The sequence below is a fragment of the Lepidothrix coronata genome, unplaced genomic scaffold (assembly GCF_001604755.1).
Source record: "Lepidothrix coronata isolate B3197 unplaced genomic scaffold, Lepidothrix_coronata-1.0 Scaffold124, whole genome shotgun sequence".
Taxonomy (NCBI): Eukaryota; Metazoa; Chordata; class Aves; order Passeriformes; family Pipridae; genus Lepidothrix; species Lepidothrix coronata.
Genome location: NW_016690304.1, coordinates 645,364 through 663,417, shown reverse-complemented (window position 1 = coordinate 663,417; position 18,054 = coordinate 645,364). Strand labels below are relative to the sequence as shown.

General features: G+C 40.6%; 1 protein-coding gene across 9 annotated transcripts in view; it reads left to right on the top strand.

Moving 5' to 3' along the window:
• Positions 1 to 18,054, top strand: part of PCDH15 (protocadherin related 15) — a 688,108-nt gene that overhangs the window by 80,413 nt on the left and 589,641 nt on the right. For 7 of the 9 annotated variants that reach the window (XR_001876630.1, XM_017826138.1, XM_017826145.1 and 4 more), the window contains exons 2-3: positions 659 to 749; positions 2,191 to 2,236. The exons of the other annotated variants lie outside the window; for them this stretch is intronic. The gene's annotated coding sequence lies outside the window, so the exon portion shown is untranslated. The remainder of the gene's footprint in view (positions 1 to 658; positions 750 to 2,190; positions 2,237 to 18,054) is intronic. 9 annotated transcript variants of the gene reach the window in all.

Here is an 18,054-nt window from a genome sequence, read left to right as displayed (position 1 = left end):
ATGGAATACATGAATTTATTTTTTTTATCATCTTTAAACTGGTGGTTTTGTTATTTTTCTCTACAAACCGTATTAAATTCTAGTAAGCTCATGTATGGGAATCTCATCGTAAGGAGGGGATAATTTTAAAATAGCCTAATGTTAATAAAAACATAGAAATATCTTAGTGAGCAAGGCACAATTGGAGAATTGGACACCTTTTTTTCTTCTGCTGTGCATTATATATGTTTTCCTTGAGAAATCCCTACATTGGAAAATTTGTGATCAGCGCAGAAAGAAAGAGTTTGGAGTGGCATTTGATGTGAATTTACTTTTTCAGTGAAAAGTTCAAGTGTCTTTTTATTATGTTGGAAAAAAACCCCCATTTTGTACATGTCAATGTAATTGTATTATTCCTGACACCAGTTTAGAAACAGATCTTTTCTTTTTCATTGGAGTGTTAATTTGCCTGCCCCAGTAACATCTTGGGTGACTGAAGTATTCTGTCTTGGCTTTCCCAGGCTTATTTCACTAGTTTCTCCTCTGCCCAGTAAATCTGGTATTGAAAAGCACTGATGTTTTGGTTTTTTTGAATAACAGAGTGGGCAAAGTCTTTTTGGAATGTGTGAACTGGTCTGGAAGTTCATCTGTCTCTCTCACCCGAAACGTTTCCTTCCAGCTGGCAATTTTCTCAGTGTTTCCCGTATTTCCTTCTTCTCCTGCCTGTTTGCTTGGAGCAGTTGTGCGAGTCCAGCACTGAACCAAACCAGGTGTGTCTGGACTCCTTGGTGTGTTTTAAGGAAACCTCTTGATTTTTGGTACCTCTGGGGGTGGGGGAAGCCTTCCAAGGAGTTCTGTTTTGAGACAGGGAGATTTTGTGTGGATGTGTTGTGTTAACCATTGTGCTGGAAACCAAACCTGGTCAGTGCTTATGTTGTGAAGACAGTTTGTTCCTGGGATCAGGAAGAGCTCCTTACCTTTGTGGAAAATGAGAACAAAGTTGTTGATATAAGTTCACTGTTTAAGTGGTGCATGATAAGTTGAATTAGGGATGAGAATAAAATGACAATTTCCCTTAGGTGGAGGTGTCCAAATAGGAGAAGGCTCCAGGGAGACCATAGAGCACCTTCCAGTGCCCAAAGGAGCTCCAAGAGAGCTGGGGAGAGGGACTTGGGACAAGAGCCTGGAGGGACAGGACAAGGGGCACGGCCTTAGGATGAAGGAGGGCAGGTTAGATTGGATGTTAGGAAAGAATTCTTCCCTGTGAGGGTGGGGAGGGCCTGGCACAGGTTGCCCAGAGAAGCTGTGGCTGCACCTGGATCCCTGGAAGTGTCCAAGGCCAGGTTGGAGCAACCTGGGCTAGTGGGAGGTGTCCCTGCCCATGGCAGGGAGAGGGACGAGATGGGCTTTGAGGTGCCTTCCAGCCCAGACCATTCTGGAATTAGTGCCATTGGTAATACCAATCTGTTTGCATAAATCTAACGCTCAACCCAATAGCTGCAACTGCTTTGAGTCACCAAGTGTTTTAAAAATTAAAATTCGGTTTCTCTAAGATGTCCTTAAGAAGCAACTTTCGTATTGAAAGATTAAACATAGAATGGTAAGCAAAGAAAAGCCAAGCCAAAAATAACTCAAAATGAAAAAACCCAGACCCTTACTTTTACTTCATATTTAATATTTGCTCTGACATTTTAGATGACTCTAAAAGGAATTCATGCCGCAGCTACAATTCTCCAGCATTTAAAAGAACCCAAAGATTAATGTGGAAACTATGAAAATGGCCTTCAGAAAGAGTTACTTTGTAGGGCTACATTTGCATATAATGAAATTGATATTATGTCCTGTATTCTGAGCAGAAAGGAGTTCCTTAGTAAACACTCAGGAATAAAGAGTTTAAAGCTCCTGTTCTGATCCAAATCAAATTACACAACATCTGTGTTCTCATCAGAAGATAATAATAGCAGGCAGCCAGACTGCACGTGGGTGCTAGCAAGGGCCCTAGAAATGAAATAAACTTGTTGAGGCTGGGGAAAGAGCTGGTTAATTAAGGTTTGAGTGGTTTTGTGGGGGTTTTTTTGAGAGATGAGCTCCTCAAGGTTATGGTAATTATCAAAATGCAGTATTTTCAATCTTTATTTTGAGATGTCATTATTAAAAAAACCACAGTGCACCATGAGAATGTTATTGATTGTTGCCTTCCATCTCTTTCAGAGAAAAAGAGAGAACTAAATAATCTGTTTGAACAGCAGCAAGCTCAGTGAGTTCTTACAACTGGTTAAAATGACCTGAAACCTTGAACAGATTCTAACCAATAGTAGCAAATTCAAATCCTCTCTAGAGCTTGTGTTCTTAGCACAGTTACAGAATTAAGAAAGAAAAAAAGCTTGTACCTACCTCTGTTACATATCCTATGTCTTCAGTACATTTATATTGCCACGCACATTTATATTATCAAAACTTACAAGATGAAGTAAGGGCAGAAGTTTTAATCAAGACAGGCATTTCTAGTGATGAAGCTGGTCCTGTTTCCTTGTGTTTTTACTTTACTCATGAATAGCTCTGCTTGGCAAACCGAGGCTTAACTGGTTTATCCCATGAAGCCAAGTGAGTCGCCTGAAAATATTCACCTGATGTGTTCTTTTTCTTGAAACCATGTACTCCTGTACCACAGGGAGTTACCTGGTTTAAGAGTGGAAGACTCTCTGGGAGTTCATCATGGTTTGCCTCCCTATCCAGAGGCAGGAACAAGTACACTGACAGATGTGTGTCTAAATTTGCTCTTATGGAAGAGATTTGGGAATTCCCAGGTGCCTCATGCTGGGGCTGTGCTGGCCCTTGTGCACAGAAAGTTTTGCCTGAACTCCACCCTCAGTAATCTCTCCTGGCTTGTTTGGATATGATTTTTGAATTTCTCCTCCGGTTTCCCAAGATAGCTTCAAATTTTGATCTTGTTTTTCAGAGCTATTTTTACCCTTTTCATCATCATCTTCTGCATGTTTTTGTAAGTCTGGCCTGTAATTCATCTTCTAAATCATTAGTGAAGGTATTAAAGAACACAGGATGTATCTCTTCAGAACTGTACTTGAAACGTCCTTCAGGTTGAAAGAGACTGTTTTAAAAATTACTCTTGTGCCTTTTTACCTAATTGCAAAACTTAGTTCACTTTTGCTAAAGTCTCTGGTAGAAGCCTCAGTGAAGTAGTTTCATACTTATGCACTACCCTAGTTACTCTGTCAGAGATGGAAATTAGGTTGGTTTGAGATGATTTGTACTTGACAAATTCATGCTGGCTGTTTGCTACCCATTTACTGTCCCCTAGGTGTCTGTAAATTGATTAATAATATGTTCTGATGTCTTTCTGGGTAGCAAAGCTGAGCCTGCTGATCTCTAATTCCTTGAGTCCTCCTTCCTCTGATTTTGAAGATAGTCCTGTAGCCCTTAGAGACATCTTGGGTCCTCTGTCAGTTTGGGGTTTGCTTCTGGTAGTTCCTAAGATAATTAAAAGTGATTTTTACCTAGTTCTGCTGATTTAAATATTTCTTGTATACCTAAAATTTTGTGGCTGGGTTTTTTTCCCCCCACTTTTGGGTCTTGAGATTCTAAACCATGGTTAGCTGGGCTGGACACTTGGTCATGTCTAATATTTGTGAAGAATGACATTAAAAAGGTGTGAGCATTTCAGATTGGCATATGAGATTATTTATCTTCCCCATTAAGCAGTCATTTCTTCTTCATTCCTTGGCTTGTTTCCAGCATCCCCACAATTTTCTAATGTTCATAAATTCAGGAGTTTTCAACTACTGATACTCTTATAATTGAGGTAAAAATTGTTTCCCCTCCCATACTCTTAAAATGTAATAGGAGAATGAGGAGGACAGAGTGGATCTTGACTGATGGCAAGGAAACATGGAGTGGGAAAACTACTGTCAGCTTTCTTTGCAACCTGCAACTTTTGGAATGTGTTCAGAGCAGTTATCAGTAGTTCACAGCTGATGTACTTCCCAGATGAGGTGAATAGTGCTTTTTTTTTGTTCCAGTCCTAGTCAACTTTTTAATTAATGTAATTCCTAGTGGAATGTGCTTTTTGAATATTGAGCATTGAGGAAGGAAGGAAGAGATGGAAGTGTTTTCAGAGTGTGGCTTCTTCACCAGGAGGATTTTCCCTGGGTAAGAGTAGCCTGAAATAAATGGAATGTAATTAGAGAGGGATCTGGGCAGTGCACTGAACTTTGGCAAACACAATCCGCATGAATGTACTTGGTGAGTGGCTGCCAGGCCTGCTTCAGATAAAAACCTTTGGAGATATAGTGAATGAGAACTAATGCAAGACAACGGCCAAGCAGTTGCCAAAACCAAATGTCAGCCAAGACTACTGGGAATCTAGAAAATCTGTGAGAATTGTGTGTGTAAACTAACGAGAGGGAAAAGATGAGAAGTTAGATATGTAAAGCTGTCCTGGAAGGTAGATCTCTGTATTTTTTTGGGAAAGAAAAATATAGCAGGGGGAGGAGCAGATGCTCAATTACAGCAAGAAAAAGGGATCTGGGAGTAGGCAGAGTTAAGCAGAGAAATAAATGATCACAACTCTCAGATCTCTGCTATAGATGTTTTCAAAGTCTGTTGAAAAAATATTTGTCAGGAGTGTTTTTGGTTGGGTGGTTTTTTTTTTTTTTTTGAGACACCTTATTCTGCTTTTAAGGAGCAAGAAATAGCTCTGCAGTTCTCATGTTTTTACTCTGTTCCCATTAATTCCCTCTCTATATTTTGGCAAACCTCTATTGATTCTTAGGTTCTATTCTCTTAGGCTATGTTTTCTTCCATTCACCAATAGGCTTTCTCCAAAGGTATAAAATCCTAAAAAGTAAAATAAATATACTCAGTCCACTGTTATGCTTCTTTATACAGAAGTAAAACAAAATGAAATATTAAATTTCTTGGTCAATGTATTCTATGGGCAAAATTGCAAGGGAAAATGGGAAAGGAATGCGCAGAAATGACAGCGTGGCAATCTGGTGTTTGGATGACTTCTAATGAGAAGCATAACTGCTTCTTGAGGTTAATTATTATGTGATAATTGCTAAAGCAGGAATGAAATACACTGGATTTTTCTTTTTGTGCCTCCTGATTTTGTGAACAAAAGGTTTTTACACTCCTGATAGCATGTAATCCAGAATTAATTGAAGAAAGAAAGGGCAGACAGAGTTTTGCAAGTGAAATGAACTTTAACTGTAGCTCTTAATTTCATTTGTGCTGGAACGTGTTTCAGCTGCATAAAAATCTTTATTTTTCTCAATCAGCCCAGTCTAGAGAGTAGGAGCAGTGAATTTTAATATGTGCAAATATTGACTTATTAGGAAACCTGTTAGCAAATACATACTTCAAGAGAAGACACTAATAGATACCTTAACATAAACATACCTGAAGAATGCGAGGGGCTGAGTGACCCAAAACAGCACCAGCATCATTTATAGAATCATAGAATGTGATAGCTGGAAGGGACCCACAGACCATCCAGTCCAACCCCTGGCCCTGCACAGACACCCCAACAATCCCACCCTGTCCCTCAGAGCATTGTCCAAACACCCCTTGAGCTCTGGCAGCCTTGGTGCTGTGCCCACTGCCCTGGGGAGCCTGGTCAGTGCCAACCACCCTCTGGGGGAAGAACTTTTTCCTGAGATCTGTGCACTTATCACAGAATCACAGAATATTCTGAGTTGGAAGGGACCCACAAGGATCATCCAGTCCAGCCCTTAAGTGATGGCCCATATGGGGATCAGACCCACGACCTTGGTGTTACCAGCACCGTGTCTAACCAACTATGTTTATATAAAAATTTTTTCTTGATGTGCTGATTATTTGGGTTTGCTTTCAAAGAGCTAAATTATGCATCTGAGGTTGAAAGACTCCGATAAACTGCAGTAGGTTTACATAAAACTCTGTCTGAGGTAAAGACTCATATGAAAATACCACTATTCGGTGTTTCCCAGCTTTGCAAGTGTGCAGCTTTTCCCTCCTCTGGCTTCTTTCTCAGTTAAACATTCCAGACACTAGATAATCTTGTCTTGGAACAAAATATTAGCAGTGAAATCTCAATGACAGATCTATGGACAGAAACATTGAGTGAAGCAGTTGGGGCGTCACATTTTGGTGTGTTGGGTTTATACAGTTGGGTTGAACTTTTTTCTCCTACTCTTAAAGATGTTTTCTAGTGATGGCATCCAGGGTTGGGTTTGCCTGCTTATAGCAGGATCTAAATTGGCTAATACATAATATAATACATTATATAATATGTAATACATTATTTAGTTTTATACAAGTTGTGGCTTACTTATTTATTTCCTTTTTCAAACCAGCTTAGCTTACATGTTTATTTTGCTCCTATTGCCATGAATGTGTGAACATGGACTCAGGCACTTCACTGCCTGTGCAACCTGTTTTACTCATGCTGGCGACAGGAATGAGAACAGATTTATGCCTTAAAAGCAAAGTTTCGCAGTTAAAATGGAGGGGAAGGGCTGCAGGTCAGAAGGGAGTCTCTGCAGGTTGTACTGACTCTTGGTTTAGAGTGCTTTTGTTCTAGGGCACAGTTTGACTCATCTTTAAGATACCAACGTTTAATTCTTGTGTATTCTGTGAGGTGAGGGTGTTTGGGCTGTCACAGGACAAAGCTGCCCATTTTAGGTGATATTGTGATATTGCTGCTCTGTTAATGTATTATCTCTGTGTTATCTTCGTATTCATTTAGCATAAATGAAAAATTTAATGCTCAGCTCATTTTGATGGAGTTTAGGTATTTGGTAAAGGTACAAATAAGGCTCAGCTTTTTTATTTTACAGAAGTATTTATATGTATTTTTTAATATGCTGATATAAACCTGAATAGCTGTAGCATCTTATACTGTGGCCACCATTGAATAGTGTTTTTATTTCCTGTTGCCTTTTAGCCTGGAAGGGCCTGGCATTAGGAAAGTTTGAGATGGGTTTCTTTAGGTGATATGGACTGCAGCAGTATTTTTGCAGGAACTGGCAGTGACCATGGCATTGTTACATGCTCTCAAGATTTAAAAAATAGGTACTACAGTATATAAGTGCTGATGTAATGCCAGAATTGTACTGATGGAGTACTTTTTCTCGAATGCGAGAGATACTTGGTTTGTTGTTTTAGACATCCGAGCATCCAAGGCAAAAGGCAGGAAAAAGGGGTGTCTCCAGTTGCTCAGGGAGGTGGTGGAGTCACTGTCTCTGAAAGGGATCAGAGGCGTCTGGATGTGGCACTCACCTGAGGACATGGTGCAGGGTGGTTAGGGTGGTGCTGGGGTGACTCTTGGACTCGGTCACTTGGGAAGGTCTTTTCCAGCCTTGCTGTGGTTCTGTGAGACTCTGTGGAAGCTGATGGTTCATCCAAAGGAGAGGGTATATGTGTTTCTGCTGAGAAGCTTAGAACAGCCTACGTGGGTACAGGTCAGGAATGTTCCTGGTCTTGCATGGCACGTTCACATTTGCTGTTCAGAGGGACAAATCTAGCACAGTGTCGCTTACCAGCAACCCTTTTTTGGACTGTTTCAATAAAGGCTGTAGAATGTGAAACTGCAGAAGTGTATGTGGGTTTTATTCTGATGCCAGGTCTTGAATTTTGGCAGTTCCAGAGATGAGGTGGGTAGCCTTATCTTGAAGTAAAAATTTTGCTTTGATTTCATTATTAGGAAGTTGTAGATGCCCCATCCCTGGAAGTGTTCAAGGTAGGGTTGGACAGGGCTTGGAGCAACCTGGGCTAGTGAAAGGTGTCCCTGCCCGTGGCAGTGGGTTTGGAATGAGATGATTCATAAGGTCCCTTCCAACCCAGGCCATTTTCTGATTCTGTGCATTAAAAAAATAATTTCTTTCAGTCTTTAAAAGGAATTTGAACTTGGTCAGCCCACTGTTAGCTTAGAACCCAAACTGGAAAGTTGCACAACAAATGCTGTTGGATCTCAGGGCCCCATTCCTTAGGCTGGCTTTCAGAGTGACAAACTAACTCCCTTGCAACTTCAAAATAAGGACAGGATGCTTGCATTTGAGAAATGGTAGAGCACACAAGATTTTTTTATTAACTTCATAGTTGTTTTTTTTCTCTATCATGTTATGAAGTGAAATGTTCTCACTATTGAGATGCATTCAGTGAAAGTGCTTTTTGAGTTCTTCTTCAAATAGACTATTGAAGCCGGAAAAGATAATCTATTTGGAGGCAGGTACTGACATTTTATTTGAAAAGAAGTAATTTTTTTTCAATCTTGTGGGGCTGAAAGTCATTAATGCTGTTCTCCATTACAAAATCCAAACTATTTTTCTGAGATCTTACTTAGTGTGTGATGGCCTTGTTCAAGTCATTCCTGCAGCTGGAGATGGATTCCAGGGTTTCAGGAGTCTCTGTCAGTGAGTAAAGCTGAAAGATTTGCTGAGAAAAACAGCTGAATCTTCTTCCACCAAATGGGTGCTGCTCTCCCATTCCATTTTACCAGTGGCAGCCCTTCACAGCCACCCAGTATTATCCTTTTTACCATCTTTGAGGTATCCTTTTACCATCTCAGCATCCCATCTGCTTTCTGGGTTATCTTAGGAATGGATTTCATGGCGCAAACCTGAACACAGATCCTGGAATACTTCAGTGGCCAGGGGGACAGCATGTGTTGAATGTTTGTAGAAGGAGGTCTTCAGCGTTCTTAAGTTTAGTATTAGATATTGTCTAGATGAACATTTTTGCTCTGGGTTCTCCAGAGGTGTGATCTCTAACCTTAATAGTCGAGCTAATAATACCAGGTCTGTGTAGCAGTGACATTTGTGCTTGAGGGGCACAGTAAACTACTGTGCCAGTTTGCTCATGTTCTCATGTTTGACATCGACTTAAAAGAGTACATGGCAAGAGAATGAATTATTTAAACAGAGATGTTATCTGGAATCTGATCCCTTTGCTTTTTACACTGTCACAGCGATGCTGAAATGCAGAAAATGCCTTTCCCCATGAAATCTTCTTCTTTTTCTACCGTGTGCTTTATTTAGCAGTTTGAAAGTTATTTTCACAGTGCAAAAGTGAGGAACCGGAAAGTAATTGAGTATGGTGAAAATAATACTTTGATTATGTGTCTGTGGAACACACATCCAGTACTTGGATTGTGCTGCTGAGGAAGTTGCTTTGAGGAGATTGTTTTACTTTTTTTAATGTCAGTGTAGTACGTGCTGTCATCTAGACCACAGCTCACCAACACCTCTTGAGCTGGGGAGTAAAGTCCATTGGCCTTCCTACTCTTTCTTATATTAAAAAAAAAAAAAAAAAAAAAAAACCAAAACATAAAAGAAAAAGGTGTACTGCTGCACAAGAAGCACTTGTACCTCTGTTATGGCCAGGACAGAACTCTCCCAATAGCAATTTATTTCTTTTCTCATGAGCATCACTAGTAATTTGGAAAGTTTCCTCCATATTCTTGCAGCGTAAATAATTTTTCTCTCCCTTGTGGTTTCCAGGTGCTCCCCCACAGGCCTTTCCAGGCCCAGGACTGCCTGGAAAGGGCTGTTCGTGCTCCTCCTCCCAAATTCCGGTCTGAAAGAGCCTCGGGTCAGAGTGGCAGCCCAGGCTCCCCCCAGTTCTTTATTCAAGCGTTGGATAGGGTATGGAGTGGAGCTGAAGCCCTGGTGTTTTTGTTGGAGGGGTGTCATGAGGGAGCCTTCTGATCTGAGCACCTCAGGCTGTTCTATAGACAGAACAATACAGTCAGATAAAGAACTGTTATCTAGGAAAAGTCTCTTGCACAAAATCATTCCTAGACTTACCAAACATTTTTATGTATTTCTTGTATCTTTTGTAAAAGGCCTGAATGGCAATATAGAGGAGAAATATACTGTACTTTAGGAAATTAAAAAGTTCACAGAGCCAAAGAAAAGCCACGTTCTTCCAGTGGGAGGAGGAGCACTGACACAGACCTGACAGCACAGTTGTCCCAAGGAATTAACTTGGATTAGCTTTCTGAAAACAGAGATCAAAATATAATTATGAACCAAGCAGGATGTTTTGGTTCCCTTGCAGAGAACACTGTGATAAAATAGAGGTGAGTTGTGTAGAAGACTAGCTGGCATTAGAGTCTCAGGAGAGCTGAGGAACGTGTTGGCACACACTGGCATTTCTTTAATTAGGCTTAAAGGTTGTTTGGCAGTGCTCTGATTTGGATGAATGTGTGCATTTTAGAGAATTGCAACTTAAGCTGCTGAAGCACTCGGGCATCATTTTTTCCAAATAAATCTCAGTTTGCAGTATTCCGAATCTGCCTTTGTTTTGGAACAATATGCATTATTGTTCAGATTTTAGCAATATAACATGTCAAAAGCATGGGCCCAGAGTGTTTACTTTGGAAAAGGTTGTAACACCTGATTAAATATTTATCATCAGCTCTCTAGAGAAAGCCAACACAAGCCCTTTCCTTCTGGGTGCTGGTTGCAGATCATTCTGTTGGGTTTGACTGGTCCATTGCTGCCATTTTCATACCTTCTACCAGGCCTTTAAATGACTTCAGCTCAATTTTGGCTGCTGTGGCCTTTAGAAAGATGGTCATCATTGCTCAGTCTTCAATCAGTGTTCGAGTTGACACCTACAGAAACTGCTGCATCATTTTTGGGGGACTTTTATCACCCCAAAGATTGCAGCCTTTTTGGGGGGGAGGAAAACATAGGAGTCCTGCTTTTTGATTGCTTTTTATTAAATATGCTAATAGGGCATTTATATATAGGCAGATACTGGCAATTGTTTATTGTTTCAGTGGAGTAATTTTTTAAAAGCGTGTTTCAGAAGCTGTTTGCTAAACTGATACCTTGTCTGCCAAAAGGAAACTGCTGGAAGGTTATATGGTCTGTTTTGCAACCTGGCTTGCTTATTCCTTCTCTGGTGTAGGGCTGATAGGCTTTCCTCATTATTTGTAGACAGACAGGTTTAAAGATTATTATTGTAATATTTATTATTTATTAACCAGGTAGTATGAGCCACAGTGGTAACTCCTAGAGGCCTTTTTTATATAAACTGTGCCCCTTTTTATATGAAACATTGCAAAAAACGCCAGTAAGACTGGTGGTATAAAAATCTCCTGGAAACTCAGCAGGTTTTATTGGTTGAGGTTTTTTTCCTTTTTTTTAAAACACTATGTGTGTATGTACTTAGTGAAGCATGAAGAAGGGGGGAAAGAAAGTAACACTAAAAAGCTCTGTTACATTTCATGCTATCTCTCCTGAGATCTATGGATCCATGATTAAAAATTCAATCTTTTTTTCTTTTGCTTCTTTTCCTTTTTTGTTTTTCCTTCAATCGGAGTATGTTGAGGGTTTTTTTGTTGTTTGATGGGCAAGGGAATCATTTATCTCAATTAAAAGAAAGGGAGCATTTATTAGTTTTAGGACTTAAAAATACCTTTTTGGTTTTGTTTTATAATTTCCAATAGTTACTATTTCTTTTCACTCTCTGTAGCAGGAGGCTGCTTATGATAAGTTGATGAATTTTTTTGAAGGTCCTCTAACTCCCAGCAGCCTGTGTGTCCTTCTTACATAGCCCAGAGTCTCCCAGCTGTGATGTGGCATCTTTGAGTGATGAAGTTTGTATTTCTGTAAATAAATATGTATCTTTGTTAAATATATTCAGCATGGAGTCCACAGTTCAGGGGATCAGTCCTTCTTGTGTGAAGTCTCCTCTCTGGATTCCTTGGCCCCATTGCTAGGAAGTTATAGCAGACTGAAGGCGACCCATTAATTTTTGTGTGTGGCAGCAACACATTTCTTTTTGCTTCTGAAAGAGGAGTTTGTCTTCCATTTGAAAGCTGAAAAAAGGAGATAATTTGTTTTGGCTGGAGGGAGAAAGTGTGACTCCTGATCATTGCTGATGTGCTTGGCATTATACTAAGTCGTGCAATTATTTTACCTTTTCCCTTAGACCCTCAGTTCCATGTCATTGGTTATTTGATGTGAAAATCTGGACAATAAAACTTCAGAAACACCTTCAGCTGAGCATTCAAATAAGGGAGACCTAAAGATTTGATCTGATTTTGTCAAACTTCTCACTTATTTTTTCCTATATAATTGATGTAACTTGACAGTTAATAATATAGGTTCATTGGGATCTGAACCAAGAGAAAGGTAATTTTTTTTAGACTGGCAAAACACGACATTCAGATATACTCTTCAGGCTGTATAGGCTCAATTTCAATAAGTGCATAGCATATGTCTCAGACTTCAACAGGACTTGTGCTCACTCTGTTCGTGACAAAACTGATTTAATACGATGGTTTCTGTCCAATTTCTTCTCCTGTGGTCTTTCTGTTTTTCTTCCCTCATGCTTTCCTAGTTTAGTGTATCTGTGAAAATACAGTTTATATGACCATGCAGTCCCTTGTGCCTCCTTATCTGTTTTTAATCTCTCTTCCTCCCACTAATGGGTTTTGAACACGTTTAACAGTTCCAACCAGAACTGACAGAAAGGTAGAAATTTAAAAAATGGATTTTTCTGAGTTTTATGGAAAAAGAGACAAGGCTAAAGGAGAATGCTATTAGAGTCCCAGCTGATTTTAACACTCAGTCCTTGACTGTTTTCACTCCTATACATGCAGCTGGTTTAGTGCCATGTAACTCAGTGTCAAGTTTCATCCTCAGTAATCTCTGAAAAACAATTTCTCAGTGTGAATATCACTCCCTTGTTTTGGCAAGTCCTGAAAACCTGCACTGTTTGTATGATGGTCAGATTCTGATGCTTACAGAACCAAAGAATCAGCTAGGTTGGAAAAGACCTCTGAGATCATTGAGTCCAACTGATCATTGAGTCTAACCCAGACAATGGCACTGATTCCACTTCCAGTCTTTTCTTAAACACCTCCAGGGATGTTGACTCCACCACCTCCCTGAGCAGCCCATTCCTATGCTTAACTGCCCTTTCTGTGAAGAAGTTCTTCCTAATGTCCAACCTAAAACTCCCTGCCACAGGTTAAGACCAAGCCCTCTTGTCCTAGTGCTGGTTCCTTCTTTCTTCAGAAAGAAGTTTTGAGGGGGGGGAAAGGCCCTGCAGTGCAGGGATCTGTGGTAGTGCCACCCTGTGAGCTTGGCAAGCTGCTAGTTGTCTTTGCTCATAAATACTGACATTGAAATATAATATTTACGCTCTCTTTTCCCCTCTCTGCCTGTGCATCTCAAGCTTGGTTAACTTAGCACTGGATTACAGCTCTCTCTCCCTGCCTTGATTTGCTGCTGCAAGAACTGTTCTTCATTGGGGAAGAACCAGGCTCAGAATGTGTGTTCGATCTCAGGGATTCCAAAGGTGAAGTTAACAAGTGTAATTTATCCTTTTACCAGTGTAAGTGCTGTATTTAAACTGCTGTGATGAACCAGGGAGGCCTGTAGAAATGTTTCCATAGGACATGGAGTTAATTCCAACTTCTCAGGTAATAAGTGCAGAACCATGGATGCCTTTAGTGCTCTGTAGCTGGACCTGCAGTAATGCCTCCAGGAGGTAATGTCATAGCTCTCCCTGACTGCTTGCCTGTGTCCCAGGCAGTGGGATTTTTTGATTGCAATGAGAGAGATGGGCTTTTATTCTCCACCATTATCTAAACAGGCACTCCCTAAGCAAGGATCCTTCCTTGTTGGAAGCATTACATCTTTGCAAGCATTGACAGTTTCAATGGTAATAAAGTATGTCTGGGTTTTATGATCTGTTAGACATCTGTTAGTCCACAAAATTTTGTTTGCTGGTTGTTTGAAATGAGCAATTTTGGTAGGCAAAAGTCTCTTTCACACCTTTACACAGAGGAATTAACACTACAGCATTTCCATCATTGGATGTCTGTTTTTACTGGATGATTTTGCTTTTTATTCTGAATGCATACTGCTGAAAATTTCCATTTACTGCATCTGGGGATGTTGCAGCAAAGATAGGAAAAAATGATTCTCACCTCTTTGAAAAATGAAGTTATTTTCTTGTAATGCTAAGTGACCAAAAAATCGTGTTGGATCATTTTCATAGGAATTTTCAGCCAGGAAAAATTCAGAGAGCTGGATGTAGCGAATGACAAGTCTGTTTCTGAAGCAACCTTTAACTTTTTTTTTTTTTTTTTTTTTTTTTTTTTGAGGAATCACTTAGAGCACTTTGGGTCATACTTTTCTGTATTAAATAATACATTTTATTTTCTGAATTTAAGAGTGGGGGAGTTTTACAGTAAATTGAGATGGCGTTGCTCTGTGTCGTTCTTTTCCTTGCTCCCAGTCTTGATAAAGTCAAAAAGTTATGGTGTCTTTTTTCTTGCTTTTATTTTTAATGCTCACAGCCAACCTTCTTCCTGTTGGAGATCCATGTTTAGGTGCTGGCTCTCTTGGCTTCCTCGTTACCTTCCTACCCGACAGGAGGGGGGAGCTGGGGGGGGGTCAGGCTCTGCTCCCAGGGAACAAGGGACAAGAAGAGAGGGAACGGCCTCCAGCTGTGCCAGGGGAGGCTCAGGTTGGCCAGGAGGAGGAATTTGTTGCTGGAAAGGGTGGTGAGGCCTTGGCAGGGGCTGCCCAGGGAGGTTTGGAGTGCCCATCCCTGGAGGTGTCCCAGGAAGGCCTGGCCGTGGCACTCAGTGCTCTGGGCTGGGGACAAGGTGGGCATCGGGCACAGGGGGGACTCCATGGGCTGGGAGGGCTTTTCCAGCCTAAGTGATTCTGTCTTTTCTATTCTGGGTTCTCATTTATTTTAATGAAAATTTCCACTTTGGACAAACCCAGTGCTGAAATTCTCAGCACTTTTTCCCGTCAGCAGCTCGCTAGTCTGCAAGCAAGGAAAGCAAACAGCAGATTTCTTTTCCTTCTCTTGTTACTACCTGGTGTTCTGTGGCACTGTGTAGCACAACCTGTTGTTTCTCACCAGTGGAGTGCTTGATAATTCCTTTTAGGCTGTTTGCAGAAAGAGAGGCAAGTTCAATATTTTCATGCTGTGTGCAGTGTTTCAGATCCTTCAGCAATGACTGGAGTTCCTGCCCAAGAGAGATTTTCCCCACAGGCTGCAATGAGTAACTGGCAGCATTGCTTGCTATTAATAAGCACAGGCAGAAATTAATCTTGGAGCTGCTGTAGTTTATTCATCCTATTGTGTGCAGTGGCCAGATCATTTAGACCTGGCACAGTTTACCATGGTTCTTCATCCACGTGCTGTCTATGGGGGCAGAAGAGAAGCAAAGGCTCCTACCTGTGAGTTTTTTGAGATGCTGGGAAAAGCTACCTTTCATCAGCGTGGTGGGAATTAAGCACTGCAAAGACATTGTTTGAATCCCAACAGTGTGTGCAGGGAGAGCTGCAGCAGCATCTGCAGGGGAGTCAAAGGTGGTCTGACTGGTACATGATGCTGGTGCCTGGCTGGTGCCTGAGGAAGGTGGTGGGAGCTGGGATTCCACCTCCACGGCACAATTGTCTGCTGGTGATTGCTGCTTGTCATTAGCTGTGACACCAAGAGGAATGTTGTATTTCAAGTCTTTAGTCTCAGATGTAGCATTGCTGTTGCTTGAAGTAACTTAAAAAATTAGAGCTAAATTTAAATGTGTTAATTATATCAAATTTTCCATTGTTATCAACATGTACAGCCGTGAATGCTCCCTCTAACAGTCACTGCTGAGACCATTTCAGTAAGTCTGAAGAGACCCCCAGCTAAAGAAATCTTATGTCCTAATAGTGAGAATATATTATAAAAAAGTATTTTAATTTCCTGATTAGCGAGACATGGTAAAGAGCTTTCTTGAAGCCTCTCACAAACAGGAAGTCTTCAAACACTTGGTGAGGTGGGAATGAACACTTAACATGTGTTTTTGATGGTAGTTTTTGCATGTGTGTTTGATTTTCAAACACGTGTCTGCTTTAGCAAAGGAGAAGAACAAACCAACCCTGCTGAAAACCCTGCCTCCATCAACAAATTTATGAAGCAAGAGGCTGCTGAAAATATTTGGGAATTGCATGTGCAAGTTTAGAACATTATACTGAAGCAAATTCCTTGTGTACACATAATTTATTAATGGCTGGGGTTGCAAAGCACTGGGTGCAGATTAACATTTTGTTAATGATCTTCTGGGGAAGGTTTTTCCAGCAAACATTAAATACTTGAAATGACTTTTTGTTGGTTCATAGTATTCACAATGGAAGGTTGTTATTATTATTACTATTATTATTGTTTAGTCATGCCAAGCCTCCAAAGGCAGTTTGAAGTACCTAAAGAGCTGGAGAGGGACTTTGGACAGGGGCTGAAGTGACACGACAAGGGGGAATGGCTTCAGACTGCCAGAGGGCAGGGTTAGATGGGATATTGGGAAGGAATTCTCCCCTGTGAGGGTGGGGAGGCCCTGGCACAGGTTGCCCAGAGAAGCTGTGGCTGCCCCTGGATCTCTGGAAGTGTCCAAGGCCAGGTTGGACGGGGCTTGGAGCAACCTGGGCCAGTGGAATGAGATGGACTTGAAGGTCCCTTCCAACCCAAACCATTCTGGGATTCTGTAAAGGCTTTATTCTGAAATCTGGAAGTCACTCCAGGTGTAGTGAGGCTTCATAGCTTAGCAAATAAACCTTATAACTGAAGTGAGGCAGATACTGTGGTATTAACATATGTTAAAGTAGCCTTCAGCGGTTTCCAATAAAAACATTCTGTGGCAAGGTTGTCGCCTCCTGAACTGAAAGGAAGAAGATGCAGAACAGTCTCTTAAATTCCATGGCTTGTGACAGCTCCTGGGGGGCAGGGGCAGGGTAGGGCAGCCAGGAAGGAAGGATGTACTGGCATGGCCTTCCCCTGGTGCAGACCTGGGGTAACGTGAGAGCAGATCCTCGACTGGTGTGTTATACCTGCTGGGGACCTGTTTCTTAGGTATGAAAAGTAATATTACAGGAAAAAGTGACTGTTTTGGGTATGTAGCAGTGAGCTGTAGAAATGCAGGATTGTGGGTAATAAACAGATTTTGAAGTAGGAGATACAAGTAAATGTGGGGTTTGGTACTTCCATATGTAGGAAGAAAGGCAAGTGTGCTTTGTTTTTTTCTTTCTTGGTGCTGAGTTTCTTGGTTTCTGTTAAATATTTTGATCACCTTTTCAGGCCTGTTAGGAATCTTGAATTTATTTTGATTACTATTATTACTTACATAGAGAATATCACTTTTCCACTTAATCTGTATCTCTCAGCTGTGTGGGACCAAGATCAGTGCTGCCATTGGGATCCACATTTGATCTGGCAAATAGAGCCCTGCTGTTCAGCTCAGCAGAATTTGCTGCAGCACGGATTGCTGGGATATTATAAATACTTGCCTGGGATATACAGACACACACAGACACAAACACACACATATATATAAAAATAAAAATTATTAAATAATTATCAAATATTTAAATAATATTCATTAAATATTTATTGAATATTTATAATAGCTATTATAATTACACATCTAATATATAATTATACATTAAATAATTACATTATAAATAGTTACATTATAAATAATATATAAATTGATAATAGATGAGACGGTCAGAATATTTCAACAGCAGAATTTGATAGTGGACTATCAAATTGAGAATATTTATAAATACAAATATTTTTAATACAAACATCAGACAAGTAATTATTTATATATATAAATATATTTATATATATGTATCTTCCCTTGTCTTAAGGAAGATGACTGAGAAACATATCACTTCAGAAACTTCCCACTGCTGTAACTGGCCACAAAAGGGTAAGGGAGGGAAAATGAAGCAGATGACAGGACTTGGGGAACTGGAGTCTGGGTCTGGATGCTGTTGCTCAGGCAGGGCCAGGGTACCACAGATTCTCTACATCCTTTTCCTTTTCTCCTTCTTGTGAGGGAAGAGGAGTGAAACTTTGTGTACTGCAAGCAATAGACTTTATAGAAATTTTGATTTGTTCCTTACCCGAGCCTGCTTGGGGCAGGGAAGATTTTGGTCTCTTCAATGACTGAGAGCAAAAAAGAACAGTGAGGAGAGGCACCTTGTATCCAGAGCTCAAAGGCCACCTGTGTCACCCCCCCAGTGTGGACAGTGTAAATAAAAGGCTTCTCCT